The sequence below is a fragment of the Quercus lobata genome, chromosome 2, assembly GCF_001633185.2.
Source record: "Quercus lobata isolate SW786 chromosome 2, ValleyOak3.0 Primary Assembly, whole genome shotgun sequence".
Lineage (NCBI taxonomy): Eukaryota > Viridiplantae > Streptophyta > Magnoliopsida > Fagales > Fagaceae > Quercus > Quercus lobata.
The window spans coordinates 74,644,649-74,657,782 of NC_044905.1; the positions used below are offsets into that span (position 1 = coordinate 74,644,649).

General features: G+C 35.2%; 1 long non-coding RNA gene and 1 pseudogene across 3 annotated transcripts; one reads left to right on the forward strand and one right to left on the reverse strand.

Annotated features, from left to right (window-relative positions):
* The first annotated feature begins 2,598 nt into the window (after nucleotides 1-2,598).
* LOC115976586 lies at nucleotides 2,599-4,399 on the forward strand (annotated as a pseudogene). Its single transcript, XR_004088337.1, has one exon. The product of XR_004088337.1 is annotated as a cytochrome P450 94A2-like (transcript).
* A 915-nt stretch (nucleotides 4,400-5,314) lies between these two features.
* Nucleotides 5,315-12,568, reverse strand: LOC115976587. Of its 2 annotated transcripts, none has more exons than XR_004088339.1 (3): nucleotides 11,159-12,568; nucleotides 10,958-11,073; nucleotides 5,315-5,693 (listed from the first exon to the last, which is right to left on the reverse strand). It is a non-coding gene; the product is annotated as an uncharacterized LOC115976587 (long non-coding RNA). The 2 variants fall into 2 exon arrangements; XR_004088338.1 differs by having other exon boundaries at nucleotides 10,958-11,076.
* Nucleotides 12,569-13,134: the final 566 nt, after the last annotated feature.

The following is a 13,134-nucleotide window of genomic DNA, read 5'->3' on the forward strand; positions in this document are numbered from 1 at the left end:
CCTTGAATTACCGATCAATATCTAGAGTTAAAGATTATCAGCTAGCAAAATGATACAACAATATTTTTAATAAGCATTTCTTCAAATACTTTACAGGGAATTAAGAAAGTAAAGAAAAATGAAGAAGAAAAACAGATGGTTAATTAAGAAAACCAAATGATATAATATGAAAGAATTGAAAAACCAAAGACTTGATGCATGACCTCACAGCCCACGGGTTCTGAAACCACGGGTTCTAAAACCACTATATATATATATATATATATATGTATGTATGTGTGTGTCTGCTTAATGTATGCCCTTAGAGTATATATTAACTATTTATTATGAAATTTTTTTTAATGAAAATTGAAAAAGTGGTCAAAATAATGAATTATTTTTTTGTTTTTCCATAAAAAATTTCTTAAAATGATTTACTAATATATGTCTTGAGTTCAACGTAAATCTCTCTCTATATATATATATATATTTAATAATCCATTTTAAGAAATTTTGATACCATTTTTATGAGAAATGAAAAAAACAGTCAAAATATTAATTACTTTTTTTTCATTTCTCATAAAAATTTTCTTTAAATGGATTATTAACCAGTATCCTAAAGACACTCTTTAGCATTTTCATATATATATATATATATGTATGGGGCTTATTACATTGGCACATGTACTCAAGCTATTTAATATATATATATAAAAGCAGATGGCTGAATGCGTTACTTTCATCCTATGATAAATATATGTGATAAAATATGTTTGATTTTCAATACAGGATATAGCCACTAGCTAATTTTAAAGCTGCTATGTGGGCCCAGGTCACTTCCTCCTAGGCCTTAATTAGGCCTCCACTCTCTCAAGCTTTTTTCAAAAGTATCAAGGCCCCTTAATCAGACAAAAGGCCTCTAAATATATGTCAGTTTTGGGCCAAAATGGCCACTAGCATTAATTTTTGAAATATTTAGCAATGGAGTACTGTTTCGAAAATAATTAGGGAAATATCACTTTTTTCAAAAACGTCACTATAGGGTCCGAAAACGTCACTATAGGGCTTAAAAAAAACGCAACTATAGGGCCCCTTGAACCTGTTATGGGGACTTATAAAAAAAATTTGTAGGAAAACGCCGCTATAGGGCCCAAAAACGTCACTATAGGGCTTAAAAACGCCACTATAGGGCCCCTTGAACCTGTTATGGGACTTATAAAAAATTTTGCAGGAAAACGCCGCTATAGGGCCCGAAAAGTGGTATTTCCCTAATTATTTCCGAAACAGTGCTCTGTTGCTAAATATTTCAAAAATTAATGCTAATGGGCCATTTTGGCCGTCAGTTTTGCCTTCTTTCCCATCTTTAATAACACTTCCAATATATTCCGTCAATAGAAATTCAACAAAATTAAAATCCTAAATTGTTTATAAGAAAAAATAAATAAATTATGAACTTGTTACGAATGTGCCAAGAAATCATTGAAGACCAATTTTTTAAATAACTCGTAAAAGATAGTAATAAAACCTAAACACAAAGATTATATTAACAATTTTGTGTCTCAAAAAACAAAAAGAATGACTTTTAAACGAAATAAATATAAAAAATTAAATTAAAAAACTACTTTTTTTTTTTTTTGTGTAGGTTGAAATAGATATTTAGGTGACCTAACAAAACATATAAATATTATTTGATTAATATTAATATAAATTTTAAAAAATTGATTAATTTAATGGTAAAAATGCATTGGGCAGGCCATGATAAAGGATGATTTCATCATGTTCACACATGATAGGGACGACTTCTCATGACCTTAGCAATGAGTTTTCAATAAACTTCAAGAAAAAAGGACTATCTGCCAGTCCCACCCCACTTTCGTAGAAACTTCACTCGAGGCCCAAAGACTGTTTTCAAAGGGTACTAGCATCATTGTTGCGCGTTTTCTGTGCATATTATAATTTAGATGTATTTGATTTTTTTATAATAAGAATTAGATAAAGTTTAATTAGGATTACCGCCATGTTAAATTAAGGAGTAGATACATAATTGATTAGGAATCAATAATTGATTAGGGGTGACCCATTACTCCATTATGTCATGAATGACGGAAGAGTTGGTATTTTCCAACCTGCTAATTGCTATTTCATAGTTTTAACTCAAATCATGTTTTTAAATTAAGGATTTTACTAACATATGCCCTTAGGACATACAATAGTAAACTATTTTAGGAAATTTTTTATGAAAAAATGAAAAAGTTACAAACCTTTTTTACAATTTTTTTAATTCCCTATAAAATGTTTCCAAAACCGGACCCAAGTTTAAGCAAAACAGCATTTTCAAAATATGATTTCAAACATGGCATTCTTCGAACCTAGGACCAAGTTTCAACTTAATACTCAGGTTAAATTTAGCATTGGCTTAAAAAATTAACTTTTTAACTTTTCAGTTTATTTTTGTTACTATTCATAATCCTCATTATATTTTTTGATATTTTTTATGAATTCTATTATATTATTTTAACTACTTTTTTAACTTTATTTATAAAACTTTCAGCAAAACAAAATTTCAATTTTAGTTAAATAGGATGATGTTGTGTAGCACAGCTACGCTTACACAGTCCCTGCCTGTAAAGACAGTCACAAACTGTCCCAAATATCACCATAGACACAAGTCAAAAAGACAAAGAAAACATCTGAGAAAGTGAAAGACCAGCCCACATTCACAAGCCAGAGCCATGCTGCCCATTTTCCTTCTCATTCTAATTCCTTTCCTTTCCCTAATCTTCTTCTTCTTCTTCCTCACCACCTCCAAATCCAACTCCAAAGCTCCCAAATCGTACCCTCTAGTGGGTTCATTCTTCGCCATCCTCGCCAACCAAGATCGCCAGCTCCAATGGTTCTCAGAGATCCTCCTAGACTCACCTTCCGCCACCTTCGTTCTCCGCCGCTCCTTCTCCAACCGCCAAGTCTTCTCCGGCGACCCCGCCGTGGTCCAACACATCCTTAAGTCCAACTTCCAGAACTATGGCAAAGGCGAGATTTTTCGTTCAAGACTCAGACTTTCTCGGCCATGGAATCTTCAACGTCGACAGTGATGAGTCCTGGAAGTTCCAAAGACAAGTCGCTAGCCACGAATTCAACACCAAATCTCTCCGCAAGTTCATTGAAACCGTTGTGGACACTGAGCTCTCTGACCGCTTAATCCCCATTCTCTCCTCAGCTGCCAAAAATGGAACTGTCCTAGATTTCCAAAACATTCTTCAAAGGTTTGCTTTTGATAATATATGTAAGATCGCTTTTGGGTTCGACCCGGTTTACTTGTCGCCCTCTCTTCCACAAGCCAAGTTCGCCTTAGCCTTTGAAGACAGTGTTCGAATCAGCTACGGGAGGCTCACTGCTTCAATTCCACTCATTTGGAAAATCAAGAAGTTTTTCAATATTGGGTCAGAAAAGCGTCTCAAAATGGCTGTCTCAGAAGTAAAAGAGTACGCCATGAACATAGTGAAACAAAAGAAGCAAAAGCTAGAGCAGCTGGGAGAGAAAGAGAGCCTCGATGATGACCTTTTGTCAAGGTTCTTGAGCTCTGGCCATGTGGACGAGAAGTTCGTGACAGACATTGTGATCAGCTTTTTAATTGCTGGGCGTGACACCACATCAGCGGCTTTAACGTGGTATTTCTGGCTTCTATCTCAGCACCCGGAAGTCCAATCCAAGGTTGTGAAGGAAATCAAGGAACACTCCGAAGTGCCTGCTTATGAAGAAGTGAAAGACCTGGTGTACGTTCACGCCTCTCTATGTGAATGCATGCGGCTGTACCCACCAGTCCCGTTGGACACGAAGGAGGCTCTGAACGACGACGTGCTGCCCGGAGGGACAGTGGTGAAGAAGGGGATGAGAGTTTCTTACTTTCCATACGCGATGGGGAGGTTGGAGTCGCTGTGGGGATCAGACTGGGCCGAGTTCAAGCCCGAGAGGTGGCTGCAGAAGGAGGAGAATTCCAAGTCATGGAGGTTTGTGCAGAAGGACTCGTACCATTACCCGGTGTTCCAAGCAGGCCCTAGAATTTGTTTGGGGAAGGAGATGGCTTTCTTGCAGATGAAGAGCGTGGTGGCTGGGGTTTTAAGGAGGTTTAAGGTGGTGCCAGCGTTTGAACGAGAAGTCGTGGAACCAGAGTATATTTCCTACTTGACTGCCAAGATGAAAGGTGGGTTTCCTGTGAAGATTGTGGAGAGGGGTCAAGATGAGAATTGAGTGAACTCTTCCTATCTACTGCTTAACTTTCTGTGATTGAAGTTAATAAATTTGGATGATGATGTCAGATTAATGTGTAATTTTATTTCCTTAAGTTATGATCAGTTATTTAATTCATGTTAAGTAATTTTCGATGTTATGTATAGCTGAAGATTAAATGAATAGTCGCTTCCCTTTCCCTGGTTCTTGTGTTTTTTTCAATTCTCTAAATACTCCACCCAAAACACTATACTGGTCAAAATTTAACAAGCTTGTTACTAATTAATGATCCATCTAACTCAGGTATGATTCAATTCCACTCTTCAAAACAATTTTATAATGTGTATATATATTTTTTATATTTGTCCCAAAAGTCAAACAAAGACCTCTTAGATATTAAATCCCCAATACACAAAAGTTTTCACTGTAACAATTAATCATGCCCTATAGTCTTTTGTGTATCACTTGCTGATACATCTAGTGCAGCACAAACTTGCACTTCATCATGTCCTATTACCTAAAAGTAATTTTCTAAATTGGGTTTTCTACATTCAGATAATTAAAGATATAAGTGAAAGATAATTATGAAAGTTTTTTTTTCTTGTTGCATTACTAGAAACTAGATGATGGTATTCAATTCTTCATACGTGGTCTAGTAAATCATCTAAAAAAGGTGTTGTACCTGAAATGCACAAGGATGAATACCATCATCTAGTTTCTAGTAATGTAACAATAAAAAAAAAACTTTCATAATTGTGATGCGCTACAAATTAGGATGTCAGTACTCCACAACAAATGCTGTAACGTTTCCGAGAATCATCGAAGTTCAAAGAGAAAGACGCTTTATCAAGGAAAAAGGAAAATTGCTACAATATTTCAAGCAAGGATATTTTAACAAATAGAAGATTATACGCTTCTGAGAACTATATATATATATATATATATATATATATATATCAGTAACTACATTTAGATTATATGCTTCTGATCCCATATCAGTAACTACATTTGGGAAGAGCAAGACCAAATTTGGTCCAAGTAATATATTTCAGTAATAGTATAATACCTTATGTGTGTAAAAATATATAAGCATAACCAGATATCTAGTTACAATTTAAATTTTCTAGATTAAAAATTAAAATGAAATTCACAATCAATGTCATTACTTCCAGAACACAGAAGTTCTGATCCTAAACAAACAACTGTGGCTATTCAAGACCTAAAGATGTGTTAACTAAAAGAATCATATGATGCCGCCCTTTGCAAAAGTGCATGCCAATCACAAAAACCTGAAAGCTATGCACTGCAAATGTTAGTACTGGCTAGGAGTAGTTTGAGAATATGTGAATGCCCTTTCCACAGTTGAACACCAAACACAACTTCACAGCAATCGTCTTGCTACCTTGCAATTGCTTCTTGTCTCCCCCGATTTGTCAATGAGGATCTGTTTGTCGCGGCACTCTGAGGAACAGAATGCATGTAAATTACTGCATTCCATCATCAAGTAAAGTCTAAGAATAGAGTGTAATAAAATTAATTTTACTTAAAAGGAATCAGAAACATACATTTGACAATTAAAAAAAATAGTACCACAATTATTTCCACAACTTGTTCATATAACAACTTATGAGTAGTGAAATTATGAACCCACATGGATCTACCATTGTATGCGAGTTATAGCCAAAATTGTGGAACTACAAATTTGGGAGGACAAAAATAAAGATAAATGGAAAAAATATCCAACCAATCAAATTGCACCACGTCATATAATCAAACAATTATGAATAAAAAAACTAATTTGGCTTTAATTTTCTGTTATTTTCTCAACAAATATAAACGGAGAAAAAATAAAAATAATTTGATTCTAGATATGTATTTTAATGATTTTGATCACTGTTATTTCTTTTAAAAACTTAAAATAGACATAAAATTAAAATATGCTAAGAAATATGTAAAATATACCATATATATATATATATATAAATTAATTGAGTTGTGACTTAATTTTTCAAGAATTGTCATGTCCGATTTCTAGTAAATTACAAGACCCTTTTAGCTAAATTTTAATATACAAATAAGAAAAACATATGGAATATAAAAGGAAGAAAGAATTTGCAATAAAATTGGCATAAAAATTGTATCAAGTAATATAATCAAGCAATTGCAACAAAAATAAAATTTTGAATTTAATTTTCCATTATAATTTGCTATAACGTTGGCTAAAAATATCAAACAATGAAAAAAAAAAAAAAAAGACTAATTCGACTATAATTTTCCATTTTTATCTCAACAAATAAATAAAACTTTTTTTTTTAATAAGTAAGAAGAGAATATTATTAATAAAAGAATAGCAATAAAAATACAAAGAGTTCACGGTAGTGAATAAAGGAAAAAAAAGAAACAAAAAGACAAAAGCAACCCCTAATTTATTCTAATGGATGAGAGAAAATCCGTAAGGGTAGAACAATCCTAGAAACCCCAACAACGAGACCAATCAAAGAGGGTCCATTGGCATAACTCTAATAACTGAACCACAGTTTTCCCTTCATCCTCAAAAGACCACCGATTCCGTTCAATCCAAATAGTCCACATTAAACATCTTGGAACTAAATTCCAAATATCAAAACTATGCTTCCTAAGCCAATGATACCAACAAAATAATAAGTCCACAACTAAACCTGGCATGACCCAATCAATCCCAAACAACCGAAGCATATAAGTCCACAAGGAATGAGCTATCGAACAAAAAAGTAACAGGTGATCCACAGATTCTGCATTACAACAGCATATACAACAATGATTCGCTAAAGGGCGATCGAGAAGCATAAGGTTATCTAAGTTTAGAATCTGATCATGAGTTGTTGTCCGCAAGAAAAAAGCCACCTTTTTAGGAATCTTAACTTTCCAAATGCCCTTCCAAGGGAAAGTGGAAGGAGTTGCATTTCAAATTTTATGATAAAAAGACCGAATATCAAACTTCCCACTTTCATTAAGATCCCAACAAAGCCTATCACACCCTCCACCCCTAGGAATTCGGGTTTGGATGAAATGAAGTAGGGAGTAGGAAGCCGCTAACTCCCAATCATTGAATTCCCTATAAAATCTTAAACTCCACACTCTGTCGTTATCACCCGCTAAAAGACTTAACACTTCAAAAATACAAGCCTCCTTATTGGCTGAACACAAAAATAACTAAGGATAAAGAACTTTAAGAGGAACATTCCCAGTCCACTTATCATGCCAAAAAAGAATACGAGAACCATCCCTCACCACACAAGAGAAATGCTTAGCGAAGGTTTCCCACCCTTCACTAATACTCTACCACAACCCATAACCATGAGCCCTTCTACAAGCTCTAGTACACCAACCCCCTTTTCCCTTCCAATATTTCGTGGCTATGACCCTACGCCACAAATGAGTGGTTTCGTGGCCGTACCTCCAAAGCCATTTTCCTTGTAGGGCCCGATTAAAAGACGCCAAATTCTGAATTCCCAACTCACATGGTAAGCAAACCTTTTCCCAAGCCACCAAAGAATATTTGAAACACTTAACTAACGAACCCCACAAGAAGTTCCTCTGAATGCATTCCAATCTAGTCGGAAGGCTTGAAAGGGTACTTTTCAGCAAAGTAAGTCTCCACCCTTTGACAAATAAAGCTGCTTCTAGCCTGAAAGCTTCTTTTCCATCCTCTCAAGGATCGGATTCCAAATAGAGGCTATTTTATACAAAGTTCCCAATGGCATACCCAAGTAAATCATAGGCAAGCTGCCCACCCAGCATTGAAGAATATTAGCCAAAGTCTGAATGTTACTCACCTCCCCAATAGGGACAATTTCACTTTTTCCCACATTCACCTTTAACCCAGTAAAAGCTTGAAAACAAGTTACATCTTGTAGAGTGATCCAGCTTCTCACAATTTTTTATTTTTTAATGTCACTAAAAAGTGCTAGAAGAGGCACAGGCCCAGTACAACCAATGCATATATACAACTTCATGCAATATCCACATCCACTCTAACAGTTATTAACATTAAGCACAGTGCCTAATCAAGCAGCAAAAGTTAGGATATGTGCTTGACAACAATGATCTACCATACAATGTTGACCCTACAACTCCCACATTGTTCACTTCCTCATGCTGTTTACACGCATAAATTGACAACCCACATATTTGGCACACAATGCGGCAGACCATCAAGGATAAGACTGCGTAAATTGGATCAACAAATAAAGATTTCAAGTAATCTTGACAGAAAAGTAAAGTAGATGATGCATGACCGATAATTATTACAAATGGAAAGCCCCAACATCTTTTAGCTAATAGCTGAAATAAGTGAATCTTCTGGACAATCCCAAATGATGATGCAACGATAGCTCAGTTAGAGAAAGAATATCCTCTTTGGAAGCCTAAGGTTAAGGCAATACCGAAGAATAAGTTTCCATGTTATTGTTATTATTTTTTTAATATTTTATTTGGATATTCTAGAGTCAAGTATTTTAGTAATTCTACAATTTTTGGGAACAGACCATAGTTATGGGCCACAGATTTTCTTTTATTAATAACTAAATCTTATATGGTTTATGGGTCTTTAAAAATGTTCTATTATATTTCTTTTCCTTCTCTTTTCAACCATCAATCAAATATTTTCTTTTTTGAACCTCAGGTGTAGACCAAAGCCCCTCCATCTATCGCCTTCCCAATACAAAGCTCTGTTGGAGAACCTAATAATATCAGCCACATAAACCTCCTTATTATAGTTAATTTTCTGATTTCTAGGCCATACAATATATATATATATATATTCATTGATTTAGGCAACTAAATATGTAAGTTTCAGGCTAGCATCCAGGTTGCATCATACAATCAAGACAATGACCACAAAATGACCATTAACCGTTGGATCCTTGCATCATCATAATTCAAGCCACATTTTTTTTTTGAGTGGTATAACAATAAGAAATTAGAGTTTGCTGGATAAATTCTATAATTATCAAAAATGAATAGTTCAGCTCAACTGATGCTGTAGCAATGGGCTGGTCAGAGAAGAATTACGCACAATGGTACCCCAAAACTAGTCTTTTGGCCCTTACTCAATTCAATAAGACTATTTGGTCCAATAAACCTGCAAGGTAACTGGCTGCATGTGGTAGATAAATTATTGAGAATTGACAGCTCAGGGTATCATATGATTTCCTTATTATCTCTCTATTACTCTGACTTGCCCCTTTAATCTTTCTCTCTCTCATCAATCTAAAGATTATATTAAATCAGATCTGTGAACAAATTATAAGTCAATTAAACTCTTAATTTTATTCCAGATAATTTCCACTAGCAAACTGTAATTGTCTCTAGCCCTTTCTATATCAAACCCAAACCCTGATTTCCCCAGATTAGAGGTGGAAGTGGCAGAGTTCAGCAGCTATTTTGTGTGATGAACTTAGCAAAATCATCACTTCGGCATAATTCCAATACATGTAGAGCCTCTGGAACAATGTTTATTCCTACTGCTATGGTAAGATAAGAGAAGACGGAAGGGTAAAGTTCATGCCTTTGAGTTTTGACACCCACCCTTAACTCAAACTACTTCAATCATTCCATTCCAGTTTCAACCTTCACCCCTTACATCATAACAGTATGCAATTCTAACTCTACAGTCTACAGACCATGAACCAGCAGAATTCAACTAAGTATAATTTTTCCTTGGCAAAGGCATTCCATTCCAGGTACAAGCCCCTCCATAAAGGTTTCCACCTACTACTTTTGTAGAAGGTAAATGACAAATCACTAAAACCACAATCTGTGAAAATTTTCTGCAACCAACTCAATCACCCTAGGAAGTCATGTCCCCAAAAGTCAATACCAACCGGTAATACTAGTAAATTGTAGATATCAGTTCCTCTATTAATCAAGTTTCTTAATTTTCTTTCAAAACTTCAAAGTGCATTATTCCCTTCAAGAACAATATATGAAAGTATGAAACTTTGGACCTAAGCTAATCCAATAGTCTTCTCCCTTCCTCAATCAAAGACAATGCTCGTCTTCTTATAATGGGGGATAAGAAAGTACAATGATGAGTGCCACTAGACTTTACCAACAAACCCAATGCTATGACATGAAAAAGTCAGAACCTTTTTTTTTCCCTATCTGATAACAGCACTAGCATTGGGGGTGTAAAAACCACCCAATTGCTATTTTAGCATCTAAACCCTTAAAATTGCTCCACATCCAGGTTTGCAAACCCAAAATTTTTCCCCTCCCTGCTACAGTAAGGTTGCATATATGCTACTGTTCACAGGTTGTATTATTATTTTCTATTTTTTTATTATCTCCCACTTTTCTCTCTCCTCTGACTTTCCCTATTCTCTATTTTTTTTTCCCTCTTGGTCTCTCCGTTTCCTCTCTTCTCTGTCTCAGTTCTCCATCTCTCCCTCTTCTCTCTCTATTTCTCTCTTCTCCGTTTCCCACTCTTCTCTCTCTATTCACAGCAGGTTTCCTGCTCATCTATCTCTTCTCATCTGACTAAGTCTTAGACTAAATATGCAATATTAATAAATATTAGTAGAATAAAATAAGTTATATATAGGTGTAGCTGAGAAACCATTGTTGGGCAGGTGTGTATCCATTAAAATATTAACAAAAATTTAATTTGAAAACCCTCATTGGAAATGGGCATGTCAGTCCATTAGACAATGAGGGATTTGACAAAAAGTAATAAAGCAGTAGTAAAGAAGAGAGAGAGAGAAATACGTACGAGGGTGTTGAGGTATAGCGTGTATTTGGTGAAAGCGTCTTTGATGGGTGAGAAAGAGGAAGAAGAAGAGTCAGTGGTCATTGTCCTTGCCCTCTTTGATGCAACTGTCGTTGCTGCTGCTGAGAAATAAAGATAGTTAAGAAATATTACTCACTACTACTAGGGAATGAGAGAGAGAAAGAGAGAGTTGAGAAATTATACAGTTTGGTAGGGGGAGGAGGTGGTGGGGTTTGGATGCCATGAAACAAAGCCTGTGGAGTACAGCCAAGTAGGAGTAGTAATACGAAATCTTAACTATATGGGTAATAGGACTGAAACTCAAGATCTGCAGCCACACCGCTATTGCTGCCAGACCATGAGCAGTCCCACCACCACCATGGCAGCCAGCTCCAGCGGCAACAGCACTACCAAACCCGGCTCCATCTGGTCACCCACTCTTCCATGACTGCAATGACCACAACCGCCAAGCTCTGCTGACCATGACATCTCTGTCGGCAATGGGAGCTTACCTTTCTTCTCCCTCTCCTCTGGCAGATGCTTTTAGATGAGGTGGCAAATTGTAGGCCTTTGATTTATTTGAATTGAATCTCACCTTTTAAATGCATACTCGAGGATCCGGAACCATGGTGCACATAGTCGAGCCATTTTTCTAGCTTAGGATGCTATTTTTCTAATTTAGAATCTTGTTTTGTAATCTTTGACAAAAGTTGGGAACAAATGCTCTAATGGTTGTTTATACACCAATTGGTTTGGTAATGATGTACTAGTGTTTTGAGTATACTTTGTACATTTGATTATATGGAATTAGGATACATTTCAGGTTCATAGCTTGTTTTGAAGCAAAAGATGACCATAAAAAGAAAAATCCTTCAAATGCGATTCATGAATGGAAACAACAGAAGTTCCTACCAAAAATCTTGCTTGTTAAATACATAAGATAAGAACCTCTAATCACTTATACAAGAGTTGCAAAAGAAATTCAACATGAAACCATTCAAGGTTCACATTTTCAACAAAGAAAGCAATCTTCAAATCAAATACATATAATAATTCCTGCTGAGTTACAAATGCTTGCTCAACTTTTGGGAAGTTTCTCTATCTTCTCCTAGATCTCTTTAATACTTCCCACTAAGGTTTTACCACCATATGCACCCTAGTTGTTAGTTTATAACAATATGACCCTGATTTCTTACTTCACTCACCACAAAATCCAAGGTCTGTAACACAAACCAGGAAATCAAAGTACATGTCAATTGCTATGAATTTATAGTCATTGAAGCCATAACAACATGATTGTGACAATAAAAAACTTTTTTCACCGCTATAACACATGATTCTCATTGAAAATGGGGCAAGAAAAAGAAAAGTCTACCATCCTTTAAGATCTACTTTTTAAGAAGGTTTTGCAGATTTAGACAATTTCTGATGGCTTGACTCTCCAACAATTATACCAGGAGGTTTACAATAAATTAACTTAATACTAGAAGAGAGTTGAGCTCAAATGTAAAAAGGCTGATAATGCAACAAGATGGATTTGATCAATGCCAAGAGAATTCTTTAATAATCAATTCTTGTAAACACAAAACCAAACTGCTGGCATAGATTTGAAGAGTAACTCCTTTAAGCATCTTTTATTTATTTTTATTTGACAAGTGATGCATACTTGTTAAAAAAAAATGAGGAAATCTGTATAGCAGCATACATAGACTTAAAATAATTACAAGCTAAAAATAAAAATTCATATTATCATCCCATGAAAAAAATTCATATTATTAATGAAGTCCACATATGAAGGGATATGAACACAGTCCACATATGAAAGCTCATTTCAAATTGCAATTATAATCCTGATGGCTACCAAGTTTACATTAGGCAATCAAATCAGTCATGTTTTCCCCAACATAGTTTTCATAGATTTTAACTAAATTGGAACTTACTCTTAGTTAATGCCAAAACCTAGAGACCCATACACACCAGCTACAAGCAGGTCACTTATTCAATCACAGGCATTCGGGTCATACCCATAAACCCCAAATTTCAAATCAAAGCAAAATCATCAAGCTTTACACCCAACAAGCAAACACAGTTATCAAATTAATCAAAACTGGAATGGACTCAGAATTCAATTCACTGACAGTTCTTATGAGTTTTAATTTCTAAGCCCTCTTTTATGATGG